At 47.9% G+C, this 15,976-nt stretch overlaps 1 protein-coding gene across 13 annotated transcripts in view; it reads left to right on the forward strand.

Moving 5' to 3' along the window:
- The window catches only part of CTIF (cap binding complex dependent translation initiation factor), a 327,368-nt gene that overhangs the window by 97,879 nt on the left and 213,513 nt on the right, over positions 1 to 15,976 (forward strand). The gene's annotated exons all lie outside the window — the stretch shown is intronic.

The raw sequence follows: 15,976 nt of genomic DNA on the forward strand, positions 1-15,976 counted from the left end.
TGCATTCTATATGCTAACACATATCTGGAAGCAGCCCAGATGTTCACTGAGGGGAATGGAGAGGTGCCTTGGGATCCGTCCTTACAGTGGAATATTACACGGCTGTCGAATGACTGCACTGAGGGTTCAGGCACCGACATTGTAGCTCCACAAACAGTGGGACTCAGCATTTTGATGCTGGTGGGTGCTTTGGGTATCACTTCTGCTCCAGATCTGCAGAAGGCCTGGGAGGGACAGCCTGTGGGGGAGCTGCCAGAGACCTGTCCATCCCCCCAGCCAACCAACAGTCCTGGGACCCCGCCAGAGCCTGCCACCTTTCTCCCTGCTGCTTGCCGTGAGGTCCTAAGAGGTTCATGGGTGGGTTGCATGGCTGGGAAGGAAGGGAGGCAGCTGCTCTTTGAGAGCTGCCCTGGTGACCCCCTGGCCCTCCGCCACACCCTACGGTGGTCCAGCTGTTCTCACTGATACCTCATCCCTGCCTGCAGGAGCCTGTGGGATTAGAGGCTGAAAAAAACATGTGTCCCCATCCCGAGTCCAGCCTCAGACTATGCCTGTCTGGAAAGCGGAAGGAGCCCCTGCAGGCTCCTGCGAGGGGCCATGCCTGGTTTCAGAGCTGCTGCAGTCATGGGTTGCCCCGGGCCTACTTGCTCATGTTCAGCTTCAGTCCACTTAATCATGTTCAGCTTCGGTCTCCTGGCAGATTCACTCAACTCCTCTATTCTGTCCCGAGAGAAGCTGGTCAGTGGCCTTGGTTCTAGATCTTTCTTGGGCTGTAGGGAGTGGCTGCCCCATGGTGTGGAGGGACGGCTGCCCAGGATGGTTCTTTCACGTGACAAGATGTGCTTGTATGTCCAATTGTTTCTTAAGAAGGAGGCCATAATAAGAACCCCGGGGGTGGGGGGTGATGGGAGACCTGGAGTCTCGTTTTTGTTCTGCCACAAACTTGGTGACAAACTCTTCCCCCTCGGGTCTCAGCTCCCTCGCATAAAACCCAGAAGGAGCCTCGATGGCCTCTGAGGGTCCTTCTAACATCTCCGTGCCATTTACAGATGAGGAAACTGAGTCCCACGGAGGTGACACTTGTCTGCCCTCCTCCCCATACGGCACTGCTACCTTGCCCAACTGCAGGAGGTGGCCTTCTAGGGGGTGCCTCTGTCTCTGCTGCCTCCCTGCCTGGGACTCCATGTTATGCTCCCTGACCCCCTAGCTTTTGGTCTAGGCCCTGGTCCTCAGGGGCACTGTCTCTAGCTCCTGCCAGTTATTCTGGGGTCTCCTAAATGGAGATTCCCCTCACTCTTCAGCGGCAATGGCAGCAATGGTGAACTTGGATTTGGGGACTCAAGCACCAGAGAGAGGCTTTCAGGGAGGGCTTGAAGCTCTTGGATGGGGAATAAGAGGTTTGTCAGTGAGAACTCTCTGTTATTTGGTCAGCAGGTGTCTGGTTCTGCAATCTTCCAATGAAGAGTCCCTTTTCCTCTCCCTTTTACCATCTTTTTGGGGGCTTGTCTGCTGCCTTTCCCGTCTGGTCCCCTTCTCCACATCACTCCTGATAGGGTCTCCAGGTGGCGAGGAAGGGTTCTCCCCCCTTTCTCCCCTCATCTGCCTCACCTCCCACACCCAGCTGTCCTCTCGGGTCTGTCTTCCCCACCTGCAGGAGGTTGTGTAGGGGTTCGCCAGATAACACGGGCCCATGGAGCAGGGCTGGGGGCTTGTGGAGTGGGGTTAGGTATGGGCTTGTCCCTGTTCCAGGCACCCTGACACTGCAAGGAGCAGCTCACCCCAATCCCACCTTCAAGAAGCAGCTGAGCAGTTGACTCGGGGTATGCAGTGTTTGACAAAATGAAATATAACTCAACTTAAAAGTGAAGTTGTGAAAAGCTCATATTAAATCCTTTGTTGGCAGGTGGAACTGAGACATAGGTTCATTACGGGGGAGGAGCCCAAGGAGGGTGGAGGGCAGGGTCTCTGCATAGAACCCCACCTAATCACCTGACATGCCCAGAGGCAAGGTTTTGTGGGAGGTCCCTCCTACTGGCCTTAGGGGCGCTGGCATTCCCATCACCCCTGACCTGCGGTGGCCGCCTGATCATCTCAGAGGGAAGAGGGAGAGATGTCTACTTCCGAGAAGTGGAAGAGGGGCTGGGCCACTGAGGCCATGTGTGCCTGGTGCTGTGTTGGTCTTGGGTGCAGAGTCTGCGACGTCCATGCCTGGAGAGCCGGCTGGGACAGAAGGGAAGGTTCAGTCAGAATGCTGGGTTTGCCTGAGTCTGGCATGGGACGCACCACCTGTGTTGTATGAAGTTGCTTACAGCCAAGGAAACCTCCGAAGGTTGGAGAGGGTCTTTCAGGAGCAATTTCTTAGAGATTTGTCAACCAGGAGTGTTTGCAGGGGCCTGGTGCTAAGCTCCGGGTGGGCTTGAAGCCAGGAACCTGCCTTCAAGGGCATCACTGCTAAGTGAGAAGGACAAGACACAGGTGTAAAAAAATGCCCCCTGCATGGCACGAGATGGGGCCCAGGGGGCAGCCTGGAGTTCAGAAACCTGGGCAGGTGCACAGAGGAGGTGAGGAGGAGCTGCACCTCCTGGATGGATGGCCAAGGTTCAGACCTGGGTGCTGCAGTGGGAGGCAGGAGCATCTGTGGGCCTGAATTTACATGAGGTCTCCCGTGGTCGGCAGCACCTTGGTTCAGTGATGACAGGCTTTATTTTTAGACATCAGAGACTGAACTTATTAGGTACAAACAACAGGGTGGCATAAACAAGAGGAACCTTTATTTTTCTCTTGCCACCAGCCTGGATGGGCATTTGGGGCTGGTGTGGTAGCCCAGCAGTGTGGGGGCCGGCTCATTGTTTCTCACTGCTCTGCCCTCTCTAGAGTGTTGCCCTTGGCCATGTGGCCCATGATGGCTCATACCCACGTCCATGCATCTGCCTGTGGGGACACCCACCTGGGTTTCCTTCCCGGGAACTTCTGATTTCTGCCCACGAAGCAGCCATCTCCTGTTGCCCTCTACTGGAGGGATCAAAGCTGGGCGGCTTCCTTTGAGTGACGGCACCCCAAGGAAAGCCCCATGTAGCTGGCCTGTGGGAGTGTCCTTGTCACCCCTGTCATGCAGGGGCTCTCTGATGGAGGAGGACCCAGGCAGCTGCCCACTGAAGGGTACCTTTGCTGAATGCCACTCTGATGGGATGCTGCTGTTCCCTTCATCCTTCAAGGCTCCCTTCAGCCTGGCCCACCAGAGGCAAGGGCACAGGACCAGCTCTTGGGGACACCACCCATGAGCACTCCGGCTGGCTCCTTGCTGCACCCATGTGCCCAGGCAGACACCCTCACACCGACTCATGCTGTTGCGAAGATGTTCCATGCACATCTGCCTGTGCCTCAGCCAGCTGGTCAACCCTAAGACGGGAGTCAGGGCCGGATCTACTTCCTCAACCACTTCTGGCCTAGGGCCTTGTACTCAGTAGGCACTCAGTAGTGATGCCTGAGACTGCACTGAGTTGGCCCAGGCTCAGTCCGTGCAGTCATTCCCTAGTGGGCCCTTTTCTTCCTGCCACACCAACTTTGATGGCCTTTCTGGGGCCATCAGGATGATGGGAGAGCACTGCTAACCCATTTTTACCCGTGGGGACAATTAGTTTCAGGGAGAAACTGAGGCTACATGGAGATGGGGTGGCTGGCTGCTCTGGTGCTCCTCTTGACTGCCCACGTTGGCTGCACATGTTCAGTAAAGTAGGGTTGGCAAGAAGATGCAGAGGTCCTGCATTCTGCCAAGCAACCTCTGGGTGGTGGGTCACAGACCATGCTCTGCACCAGGGCCCAGGGCCCAGATGTGGCCCCATTTGCAGATTAGTCATACACTGGGATGATTGATTCATCCCTAGCAGGCTTCCAGCCTCATCCTGTTTGTTATTTTAGCTAATGTCAAAAAGAAAACCTTGCTTTTTCTGAACCCTTTCAGAGGCAGAAAGTGGGGGCAACCTAGAAGAGATTGCGTCCCACGAGAGAGGAGGAAGAGAGCCCAGAGAGTGTAGAGCATAAAAAAGGGCTACAGATAGTTCAGAAGAGGCCGATCAGCTGCTGGCAACTGGGATTCAGCTGTGTTTGGCATTGCCTGACATCCTGGCATCCTCTTCCCGAAAGACTCACCCATCACCTAGTCATTTAGTTAGGATGTCAGACTTTACCAGCTTTTCATTGTAATGGGGGAAATGTATAGGGATTGTTGAAATGAGAGACCGCAGCAGCAGTACATTCAGAAAGCTTTTCAAGGTGCTGGCATGGGATTTAGAATTCAGGAAAGAAACCAAGGGCATGGGAAAGGTTGTGTGGGGTCAGGAGCGAGCAGCTGTTTTCCATCTGCACAGGTGTGCCAAGAACAGGAAATTAATATGCACCACAACAGCACAGCCTCTGATTAGACCTTGGGAAGGACTTCCCTTGACGGAAGGACTTGTTGGCCCACCGTGTTGGCTGTTAAGCAAGGTGATGAAATCTTTGCTAGGAACCTGATGAGCACGACTGCTTATCAGGCAGGTTCACATGAAGCCCTGGGAAAGATGGGGGTGTGTCACAAATGATGACTTTGAGTTTTGGCTGAGGGCCTATGATCCCAGCATTCCCTGGAACAAGTGAAGGGCACTGTCTTGTTTCATCCTGATGCCCTGTAGCAAATGGAAGCATAAAGAGAGTCAAAGAGCTTTGTCCCAAGGGCCAGGAGAACCAGATGTTGACCCAGGAGTGACACTGGTTCCAAGCACCTATTCAGCAAAACAACTACACAGACTCCTTAGAGTCTCTCCAGAAATCTCTGTTTGCATTCTGTAACTCCATGAAACACCCAACTGGATCCAAATCACTGCCACAGCAGGTCTGGGTCTTCCTAATTTCTCCATTGTTCCCCATCCTCTGATACCTGTGCTAACCTTCAGGCCAGCTATATGGGCACCAACATTGACTCCGACCCAGGGGATAACAGATGGTAGATGGAGGAGACCCTCAAATACACTAATTACCTCTGGCCCGAGAAAAAGGTAGAAGGAGTTTTCTGCCAGTCAACTTGCTACCCTTCAGTAATTATAGGGTTTGGTTCTGTGCTAATTTAAAAAATAATTAGTGCAAATGATATCTTAGTAAAAGTGCCTACATTTTTTAGCACTTCCTTGGATATGTAAGAAATACCAGGTATATGTTCATAGTGCTGCTCTCTGTTTAGTTCGTATTTATTGAGCCCCTGCTGTGAGCCCAGCAGATGTGTGTGAGTGGGAGCTTCTGGATCACTGCCAGTTTGTAGGGTAAAAACTAGTTTACACAGAACAAGATGACAACATACACGTAAGATCCCCAAAGAGATGTCATCCTGGCCACAAGAACTGCGGTGATTCCAAGGAGTGGTTCAGTTGGTCTCTGTGGGTAGGGAGGTGTCTTGCAGGACACGAGGCCTGACCTATGCCTTTGGGAATGGGTAGGATGTTTGACTAGATGGAAGGCAAGAGAAAAGAAGATGAAGAGAGAAGACATGATGTTAGCAAAGTTGAGTAGGGCACAGTGTTGGGATGTTAGGGTAATAGTTAAGAGGCAGCACAACTAGAGGAGATGGATCATATTGGGTGTTACTCAAGTGGGGGACTGAGAATGGTGAATGCAGAGGGGTCTGTGTGTGTGTTCAGATGTTGGAACCTCTGTCTAACCCAGCCCCCGTTGTGTGCTTTGAACTTTTTTCTTGTATCTTTCTCTGGTGTTCCATACAGGCAAAGTCTGTTCCCCTGTATCAGTCAGGATAGCCTAGGTAATGCTGCAGTAACAAACAACCCCAAATCTCAGTAACATTAACATTAAACAACCAACAACCAAACAATCCAAATCTCAGTAACATTAAACAACCAGGGCACAGCTTGGTGGAGGAGTTCCATTTTAACCAGTTGCCATGACAGAGAAAAAGGAGCTCTGGAGGATCATGCATTGGCAGTTCAGTGCTCCAGCCTAGATACAACACTTGTCACTTCCACTCTGAGCTTGTTACCCAGAACGGGTCATGTGGCCTCATCCAACCATAAGCACATTAAGAAGTACAACGCTACTCTGTGCCTGGAATGGGGGGAACCAGAACTATTTGGTGACTGGCTAGAATGACTGTCACATGCCCTATCTCTAGTAGAAGCTTTCCGGAGGCTGGGGCTGAACTTTACTTTCCCTCTTCTTCTTCACCACTTCAAATCTTTGATGGAACTCAAGGATTAAACTTGTGGGGGCCTAGGGTAACCCTTAGCTCTCTGAAGATTTGCTGAAAAATCAACTTGCAAAAGGCAGATTAATAAGAGAAAAGGCATACACATTTATTTAACATGTATACATGGGAGGCTGCAGAATGAAGACCCAAAGATACAGGGAAAATTGTCCATTTTTATGGTTAGGTTCAGCAAAGTATGGACAGTTGTAGAAATGGGATTGGACCAAAAGGGCATGATCTAATGCTAATAGACAAAATGGGGAAATGCAGCAAGGCCTGTCTGTCTAGACTCTCCCTGGCCTCTCTGTGCAGCATTCCTTCCTTCTGAGTTGGGGCAGGACCCTCTCTGGAATGGGGGTGTCATGACCTATAATCAAACAAAGCAGATCAGATAATTTATTTATGGCCAGTTTTTAAAAAGAAAGGCAGAGGGAGAATTAGAGCTCTATCTTTAGGTTTCATGGCTGGCTTTGGGAGAAAGAGGCTGTGGTTTCTCGTGGTAGGGAAGAGGGAGTCTAACTTCTATGGCTAGCTTCAGGGGAGAGTGAGACTGACAGGCAGGAGGGCAGAAAGTCAGAGAAAGACTTTTGCTTCTGAGGCTGCTGCTGAGGGCTTCATTTTGGGATAGTTTTCTGAGGCCCAACAAACTCCCATGCACTGGAGTTTAAGGCCTCTAGTGAATTCTGAAGACATCATGGGCTCTCAGATGGCATGAAGCTCAGAGGTCACCTGATCCAACTCCCCACCATGTTAGCAAAGGTTGATTTCCAGTAGCAGGGAGCATTTCCAGCAGCAGGGAGCGCACTACTTCAGAAGGCATCTCAGCATATTGTTAGGCAGCTCCGTTAATAAAAAAGTTCTTTCTTTGATTCAGCAGCAAGCCCCCTTCTCATTGCTCCAGCTGATGGTTTTTATTTAACTCTTTTGCTTGTGTCTTTTGCCTACTTACTTTCCTCAGCAGCCAAGCATGGCAAGTCTTTTTAAGCTAAATATCCTCATTCATGCATGAGGAATTGCCTTTGCTGTGATTGGGTCATTCCTTTGTTTATTTATTTGTTCTTTCACCTATTGATCGGCTCCAATCAGCCAGTCATCACTGAGGGCTGCTTTACTCCAGGCTGGGCACTGGGCACTGGGATGGTGAGGAACATAGCCATGGTGACTGTTTGCATGGAGGGTAGAGTGGAGAGAACGGACGCTCAAGCTGCAGTGAGAAGATGTCTGGGACATGACACAATGGTTCTTCGGGCCTGGGTCACATGCCCAGGAGCACTGGAAGTGTGTGCTGTGATTCCCCTTAACATTCCTCCCAGAACCAAACATGGCGCAACCTCTGTGCTCACCAGCATGTGTGTCTGTCTTTCGGAAAATGCCATCTGTCCTTATCCTCAAAGTGCCTTCTGGCTCCAGCTCACTTGGAGGAACAGGATGCCACACTTACTAAACAATGCTGACAACTAGCTCCTATAGGGCGAACCATCAGCAGCCATGTATTGGGTGCTTGCTGTATACATTCTGAGCCACATGGCCTAGTCTCTGCACTCAGGGAAGCTAGAATCTGCTTAGGGAAATAAGCTATTCTGGAGGAGATGGCAGCATGTGAATATGGGGAGGAATAGGCTGGTGTCTGCACAGGGCCTTGCATTGTAGCAGGAGAGGCGAGACATACAGGCAAAGTGGAAGCTGCCATGATGTCGCGGAAGCAGCATTACACCTGGGTTTAGGAGATGTGCTTTCAGCCTGGGCTGTGCTTCCAACTTACTATTGGATCCAAACTTACTATTGGATCATGGATAAGATACATTATCTCACTGCAGCCTCAGTTTCTGCTCTATAAAATGAGGAGGTGAACTAGATATAAGGCCATCAAAATGTCTTGTTGAAAATATAGACCTAAACTTCTGCTTCTGGAAAATGCAATAGATGTTCTTGTCTATATTTCTCCTGCTAAATACAACTAAAAACTCAAGACATTCTGTATAAAATGAACATAAGAAGACTCGGAGAGGTGGAGGGAAGAAGGCAGACCTGCTAGGGTGCCCAGGACCTGAGGAATGACACAGTGAGGAGCTTGTTTTCTTTTTGCCTCATGTGTCCCATACTTGGCACTAGGAAATGCTAATGGACACAGGCAAAAAAAAAAAAAAAAAAAAAAAAAAAAGTCCCAATGAAAAGCTGCTTTCTACAGGAAATGGACTAAGAAAAGAGAAAAAGATAGGATAGAGAAGAAGGAAAATGATAGGAAAAGATCTAGCAAGACAAAAAACTTTTCGACAGTAACTGCTCTACCCCAGCCAAACACCACAGAACACATCCCCACCCCCATCCATCCCAGCCAAGACCGAGTGGGAGCTCAGACCCCACCCTTGCTGGGCTATCAGAGGGGCTCCAACCCCCTACCAGAGTAGTGTCAGAGACGGCCAGTGGGGAGCTGCGACTTTCGTCCCCGCCAACTGGTGAGAAGGCTCCTACCCAGGCCCCTTGGTGTCACTGGAGACAGCAGAAACCTGACTTGCACCCCCACTGGGCAGTATCGAGGTGTCCCTCTCCTTCCTGCTGGGGTGGTGTCAGAAATAGTGAGTCGGACTTCACAGATGCCCAGGGATGATGAGGCCAGCCCCACTGCAGTGTCAGAGGGGACCTCATGGGGATCCGGAACTCCCATCTCCACCCAGCGGTGACAGCAAGCACCCCTGGGGCATCAGAGGAGGTTGAGTGGGCAACCTGGACTTCCACTTCTGCCTGGCAATAATGAGGCTGTCCCCTGCCCTTTTCCCCTGCCAGAGTGGTACCACGAAACACGAGTTAAAGCAGGAGGTTTAAATATGACTGTCTCATGAGCTAACATGAAAATGTCCTGGTTTCAATTAAAAATCATTTGTCATACCACAAACTGACTGAAATAATCAATGGATATTAACACTGAGATGCTAAATTGGACTTTATCATCATTAAATTTTTGCTCTGGGAAGGGCCCTATTAAGAGGATGAAAAGACAAGTTACAGAGAGGGAGAAAATATTTGCAAAACATATCTGACAAAGGGCTCGTATTTAGAATATATAAAGAACTCTCAAAACTCATCATTAAAAAACAATCCAATTAGAAAATGGACAAAATAAAGCAGCGTTTTTCACTGAAGACATTTTTCCCTGAAGGTGATGTACAGATGGCAGGTAAGCACACAAAAAGACATGCAACATCATTAGCCATGACGGAGACACAAATTAAAACCCCAATAAGACATCACTACACTCCAATCAGAATGATTAAAATAATTTTTTTTAAAGTGACAATGTCCACTTCAACTTGGCAGCATTAAAAAAAAAAAAAGTGACAGCCAAGAGCGGTGGCTCATGTCTGTAATCTCAACACTTTGGGAGGCCGAGGCGGGTGGATTGCCTAAGTTCGAGACCAGCCTGGGCAACATGGTGAAACACCATCTCAACAAAAAATACAAGCATTAGCTGGGCATAGTGGCACACACCTGTCGTTCCAGCTACTCGGAAAGCTGAGGTAGGAGGATCACTTGAGCCTGGGAGGTGGAGGTTTCGGTGAGCTGTGATCACACCACTGTACTCCAGCCTGGGTAACAGAGCGAGACCCTGTCTCAAAAAAAAAGAGAGAGAGAAAAAGAAAAGAAAAACTAAATGACAGCGTCCAATGCTGGTGAGAATGCAGAGAAACTGGATCACTCCTACAGTAGTAGTGGGGATGTAGAATGGTATAGCCATTCTGGAAAACAGTTTGGCAGTTTCAAAAAAAAAAAAATGAAACCTGCAGGTACCATATGATTTGATTGAGCAATTGCACTCCTGCGTGTTTATCCCAGCGAAATGAAAACTTATGTTCACACAAAAACTTGTACTCAACTGTTTGTAGCAGCTTTGTTCATAATAGACAGAAACCTGGAAGCAGCTCAGGTGATCTTCAGCAGATGAATGGTTAAACACTCAGCAATGAGAAGGAATGAATGCGTGACGATGCAGCAGCCTGGAGGAGTCTCTGGAAATCATGCTGAGTGATTTTCAAAAAGCCAGTCCTCCAAAGTCGCATACTCTGCAATTCCATTTATATAACATTCTTAAGAGGGCAAAGTAATAGAAACTGGGAAGAGGTTTGTGGTTGCCCGGATGAGGGAAGGGGTAGGGGCAGGAGGAAAGTGGACGTGGCTATAAGGGGCGGCCTTGTGATGGTGGGAGTGTTCTGTGTCTCCACTGTATCAATGTTGATACCCGGAGATGCTAAGTTGGACTTCATCATAATTAAACTTTTGCTCTGGGAAGGATCGTATTAAGAGGATGAAGAGATAAGTTACATTGTGGCATTGAACTATACTTTCCCCATGGAGGGAAACTGTGTGTAGGGCACAAGGGGTCTCTTTGTATTATTTTTTACAAGTATGTATGAATCTACAACCATCTAAAAATAAAAAGTGTAATTTGTAAAAAGTATAAAAAGTGTAATTTACAAAATACAAAAAGTAATTTGTAAAAAATACTTCTGTTCCCTCAGAACCTTATGTGGAGATTCCACACAGAAACAGGAAAGGGATAGAACTGTTTTGGGGGGGCAAGGGGAGGAGCCCTGCCTGCTTTCTCCCCCACCCGCCTACCTTATGGCTCTTAGAACATCTCTGCAGGACTCCTAGGTCACCCCCCAGACCAGATGAGCTCTCAGCCTCTCCTGTCATGACCTTCTGTAGTTCTGAGTCTGGTACTGGCAGAAAAGGACAGATCTTTGGGGCCTGGGGAGTTCAAAGAAGGCCTCCCTGTGAGGCAGCCTTGGAGGATGGGATGGTGTTGGAATGGGGAGTGTTGATTTTCCCCATCTCCTGGAAGCCTTTCCCTGGCAGGAGCTGGGGACAGTTGAGGAGGATCCCATTATTTCAGCGGGTGTTGGACAGGCAGCCAGACAGAAATGGCCTCTGGTGTGGCCCTGTCCAGGACAGGCTCAAATAGCATGGTCCATTTAAAACCTAAATCACAACCCTAATTAGCTGAGAGTGGGCAGAGGGTTGGCCTAGGAGAAATATACTTGGCCACAGGCATTATCATTGTCTCCTATCTCTCTCTGGCCTTTGGGTCTTAATTCAAAGACAAACGGAGCACGGGGGGAAAAGACAGGATGGACAGACAGACACAGATGTCCCAGCATGAAAGGAATGGCCTTTCCCTCTCCCAGACTCAGCTTTAGTGCCACCCAGAAAGCTGTCTCTGCTGGGCTCTGCCCTGCTGTTCTCCTGCTTCAAAGGCCCCTTGGGGGTCTATTTCTCCCTTTCCCAGCTGCGTCTGGGTTGCTGTCCTTTGTTCTGAACACACACACACACACACACACACACACACACACACACACACACACACACACACACACGGTGTTGCCATGATAGGCCTGTTTCTCTTCGGGTTCTGCCCCCTGCCACCGCCCCCTGTGCTTTCCCCCTTAGTTTCTCTCTGAGAAGATCCAACCATTCTCAAAGTCTGCTTTAGTTTGGGCCTGAGAGGGGTTTCAGATCTGGCCCACAGGAAGCCTCTGTTTTGGCCCAGGAGATGAGTCTGGGGTCCTCTGGTCCAGGAACATTTCATGTAATGTAAAAGCCCTCATGGTGTCTCTCATATATTCCAATGTAGAGTCCCCAGTGTAGTCCATGTAGTCGTGGGACCAGTGAGGAAACACAGGTCCGAAAAGCCAGAGTGAGGCCAGGCACGGTGGATCACCTGAGGTCAGGAATTCAAGACCAGCCTGGCCAACATGGTGAAACCCTGTCTCTACTAAAAATACAAAAATTGCTCATGGACCCATTCCAAGATGGCCGAATAGGAACAGCTCCGGTCTGCAGCTCCCAGCGTGATTGACGCAGAAGACAGGTGACTTCTGCATTTCCAACTGAGCTACCTGGTTCATCTCACTGGGACTGGTTGGACAGTGGATGCAGCCCACAGAAGGCAAGCCGTAGCTGGGTGGGGCATCGCGTCACCCGAGAAGCACAAGGGGTCAGGGGATTTCCCTTTCCTAGCCAAGGGAAGCCATGACAGATGGTACCTGGAAAAACGGGACACTCCCACCCAAATACTGTACTTTTCCAACAGTCTTAGCAAATGGCACACCAGGAGATTATATCCCACACCTGGCTCAGTGGGTCCCGTGCCCACAGAGCCTTACTCACTGCTAGTGCAGCAGTCTAACATTGACCTGTGAGGCAGCAGCCTGGAGGGGGAGGGGCGTCTGCCATTGCTGAGGCTTGAGTAGGTAAACAGAGCATCTGGGGAAGCTCGAACTGGACAGAGCCAACCACAGCTCAGCAAGGCCTGTTGCCTCTGTAGACTCCACCTCTGGGGGCAGGGCATAGCTGAACAAAAGGCAGCAGAAACTTCTGCAGACTTAAACATCCCTGTCTGACAGCTCTGAAGAGAGCAGTGGTTCTCCCAGCATGGTGTTTGAGCTCGGAGAACGGACAGACTGCCTCCTCAAGTGGGTCCCTGACCCTTGTGTAGCCTAACTGGGAGACACCTCTCAGTAGGGGCCGACTGACACCTCATACAGGGAGGTGCGCCTCTGGGATGAAGCTTCCAGAGGAAGGGTCAGGCAGCAGTATTTGCTGTTCTGCAGCATCCACTAGTGATACCCAGGCAAACAGGGTCTGGAGTGTACGTCCAGCAAACTCCAACAGACCTGCACCTGAGGGACCTGACTGTTAGAAGGAAAACTAACACACAGAAAGGAATAGCATCAACATCAACAAAAAAGACATCCACACCAAAGCTCCATCTGTAGGTCACCAATGTCAAAGAGCAAAGTTAGATAAAACCACAAAGATGGGGAGAAACCAGAGCAGAAAAGCTGAAAATTCTAAAAGCAAGACCACCTCTTCTCCTCCAAAAGATCGCAGCTCCTCGCCAGCAATGGAACGAAGCTGGATGGAGAATGACTTTGATGAGCTGACAGAAGTAGGCTTCAGAAGGTCGGTAATAACAAACTTCTCCTAGCTAAAGGAGGATGTTTGAACCCATCATAAGGAAGCTAAAAACCTTGAAAAAAGATTAGACAAATGGCTAACTAGAATAAAGAGTGTGGAGAAGACCTTAAATGACCTGATGGAGCTGAAAACCATGGCATGAGAACTCGTGACACATGCACAAGCTTTAATAGTCAATTTGATCAAGTGGAAGAAAGGATATCAGTGATTGAAGATGAAATTAATGAAATAAAGTGAGAAGAGAAGTTTAGAGAAAAAAGAGTAAAAAGAAACAAACAAAGCCTCCAAGAAATATAGGACTATGTGAAAAGGCCAAATCTATGTTTGATTGGCGTACCTGAAAGTGAAAGGGAGAACCAAGTTGGAAAACACTCTTCAGGATATTATCCAGGAGAACTTCCCCAACCTAGCAAGGCAGGCCAACATTCAAATTCAGGAAATACAGAGAACACCACAAAGATACTCCTTGAGAAGAGCAACCCTAAGACACATAATTGTGAGATTCACCAAGGTTGAAATGAAGGAAAAAATGTTAAGGGCAGCCATAGAGAAAGGTCGGGTTACCCACAAAGGGAAGCCCATCAGACTAACAGCAGATCTCCTGGCAGAAACTCCACAAGCCAGAAGAGAGTGGAGGTCAATATTCAACATTCTTAAGAATTTTCAAAAAGAAAAAAAAAAAGAATTTTCAATCGAGAATTTCATATCCAGCCAAACTAAGCTTCACAAGTGAAGGAGAAATAAAACCCTTCACAGACAAGCAAATGCTGAGAGATTTTGTCACCACCAGGCCTGTCTTACAGGAGCTCCTGAAGGAAGCACTAAACATGGAAAGGAACAACCGGTACCAGCCACTGCAAAATCATGCCAAACTGTAAAGACCATCGATGCTAGGAAGAAACTGCATCAACTAACGGGCAAAATAACCAGCTAACATCATAATGACAGGATCAAATTCACACATAACAATATTAACCTTGAATGTAAATGAGCTAAATGCCCCAATTAAAAGACACAGACTGGCAAATTGGATAAAGAGTCAAGACCCATCAGTGTGCTGTATTCAGGAGACCCATCTCACATGCAGAGACACACATACTCTCAGAATAAAGGGATGGAGGAAGATCTATCAAGCAAACTGAAAGCAAAAAAAAAGCAGGGTTTGCAATCCTAGTCTCTGATAAAGCAGACTTTAAACCAACAAAGATCAAAAGAGACAAAGAAGGCCATTACATAATGGTAAAGAGATCAATTCAAGAAGAGCTAACTATCCTAAATATATATGGCCCTAATACTGGAGCACACAGTAGACTCCCACTTAGACTCCCACACAATAATAATGGGAGACTTTAACACTGCACTGTCAATATTAGACAGATCAACGAGACAGAAGGTTAACAAGGATATCCAGGACTTGAACTTAGCTCTGCACCAAGCAGACCTAATAGACATCTACAGAACTCTCCACCCCAAGTCAACAGAATATACATTGTTCTCAGCACCACATCGCACTTATTCCAAAATTGACCACCTAGTTGGAAGTAAAGCACTCCTCAGCAAATGTAAAAGAACAGAAATCACAACAAACTGTCTCTCAGACCACAGTGCAATCAAATTAGCACTCAGGATTAAGAAACTCACTCAAAACCACACAACTACACAGAAACTGAACAACCTGCTCCTGAATGACTACTGGGTAAATAACAAAATGAAGGCAGAAATAAAGATGGTCTTTGAAACTGGTGAGAACAAAGACAAAACGTACTAGAATCCCTCAGACACATTTAAAGCAGTGTGTAGAGGGAAATTTATAGCAGTAAATGCCCACAAGAGAAAGCAGGAAAGATCTAAAATCGACACCCTAACACCACAATCAAAAGAATTAGAGAAGCAAGAGCAAACACATTCAAAAGCTAGCAGAAGGCAAGAAATAACTAAGATCAGAGCAGAACTGAAGGAGATAGAGACACAAAAAACCCTTCAAAAAATCAATGAATCCAGGAGCTGGTTTTTTGAAAAGATCAACAAAATTGATAGACTGCTAGCAAGACTAATAAAGAAGAAAAGAGAGAAGAATCAAATAGACGCAATAAAAAATGATAAAGGGGATATCACCACTGATCCCACAAAAATACAAACTACCATCAGAGAATACTATAAACACCTCTACACAAATAAACTAGAAAATCTAGAAGAAATGGATAAATAACTGGACACATACACCCTCCCAAGACTAAACCAGGAAGAAGCTGAATCTCTGAATAAACAAATAACAGGCTCTCAAATTGAGGCAATAATTAATAGCCTACCAACCAAAAAAAGTCCAGGGCCAGACAGATTCACAGCTGAATTCTACCAGAGGTACAAAGAGGAGCTAGTACCATTCCTTCTGAAACTATTCCAATCAATTAAAACAGGGAATCCTCCCTAACTCATTTTATGAGGCCAGCATCATCCTGATACCAAAGCCTGGCAGAGACGCTACAAAAAAGAATTTTAGACCAATATCCCTGATGAACATCGATGTGAAAATCCTCAATAAAATACTGGCAAACCGAATCCAGCAGCACATCAAAAAGCTTATCCACCATGATCAAGTGGGCTTCATCCCTGGGATGCAAGGCTGGTTCAACATATGCAAATCAATAAATGTAATCCATCACATAAACAAAACCAACGACCAAAACCACATGATTATCTCAATAGATGCAGAAAAGGCCTTCAACAAAATTCAACAGCCCTTCATGCTAAAAACTCTCAATAAACTAGGTG

This window comes from Pongo abelii, chromosome 17 (assembly GCF_028885655.2).
Source record: "Pongo abelii isolate AG06213 chromosome 17, NHGRI_mPonAbe1-v2.0_pri, whole genome shotgun sequence".
NCBI classification, from domain to species: Eukaryota; Metazoa; Chordata; class Mammalia; order Primates; family Hominidae; genus Pongo; species Pongo abelii.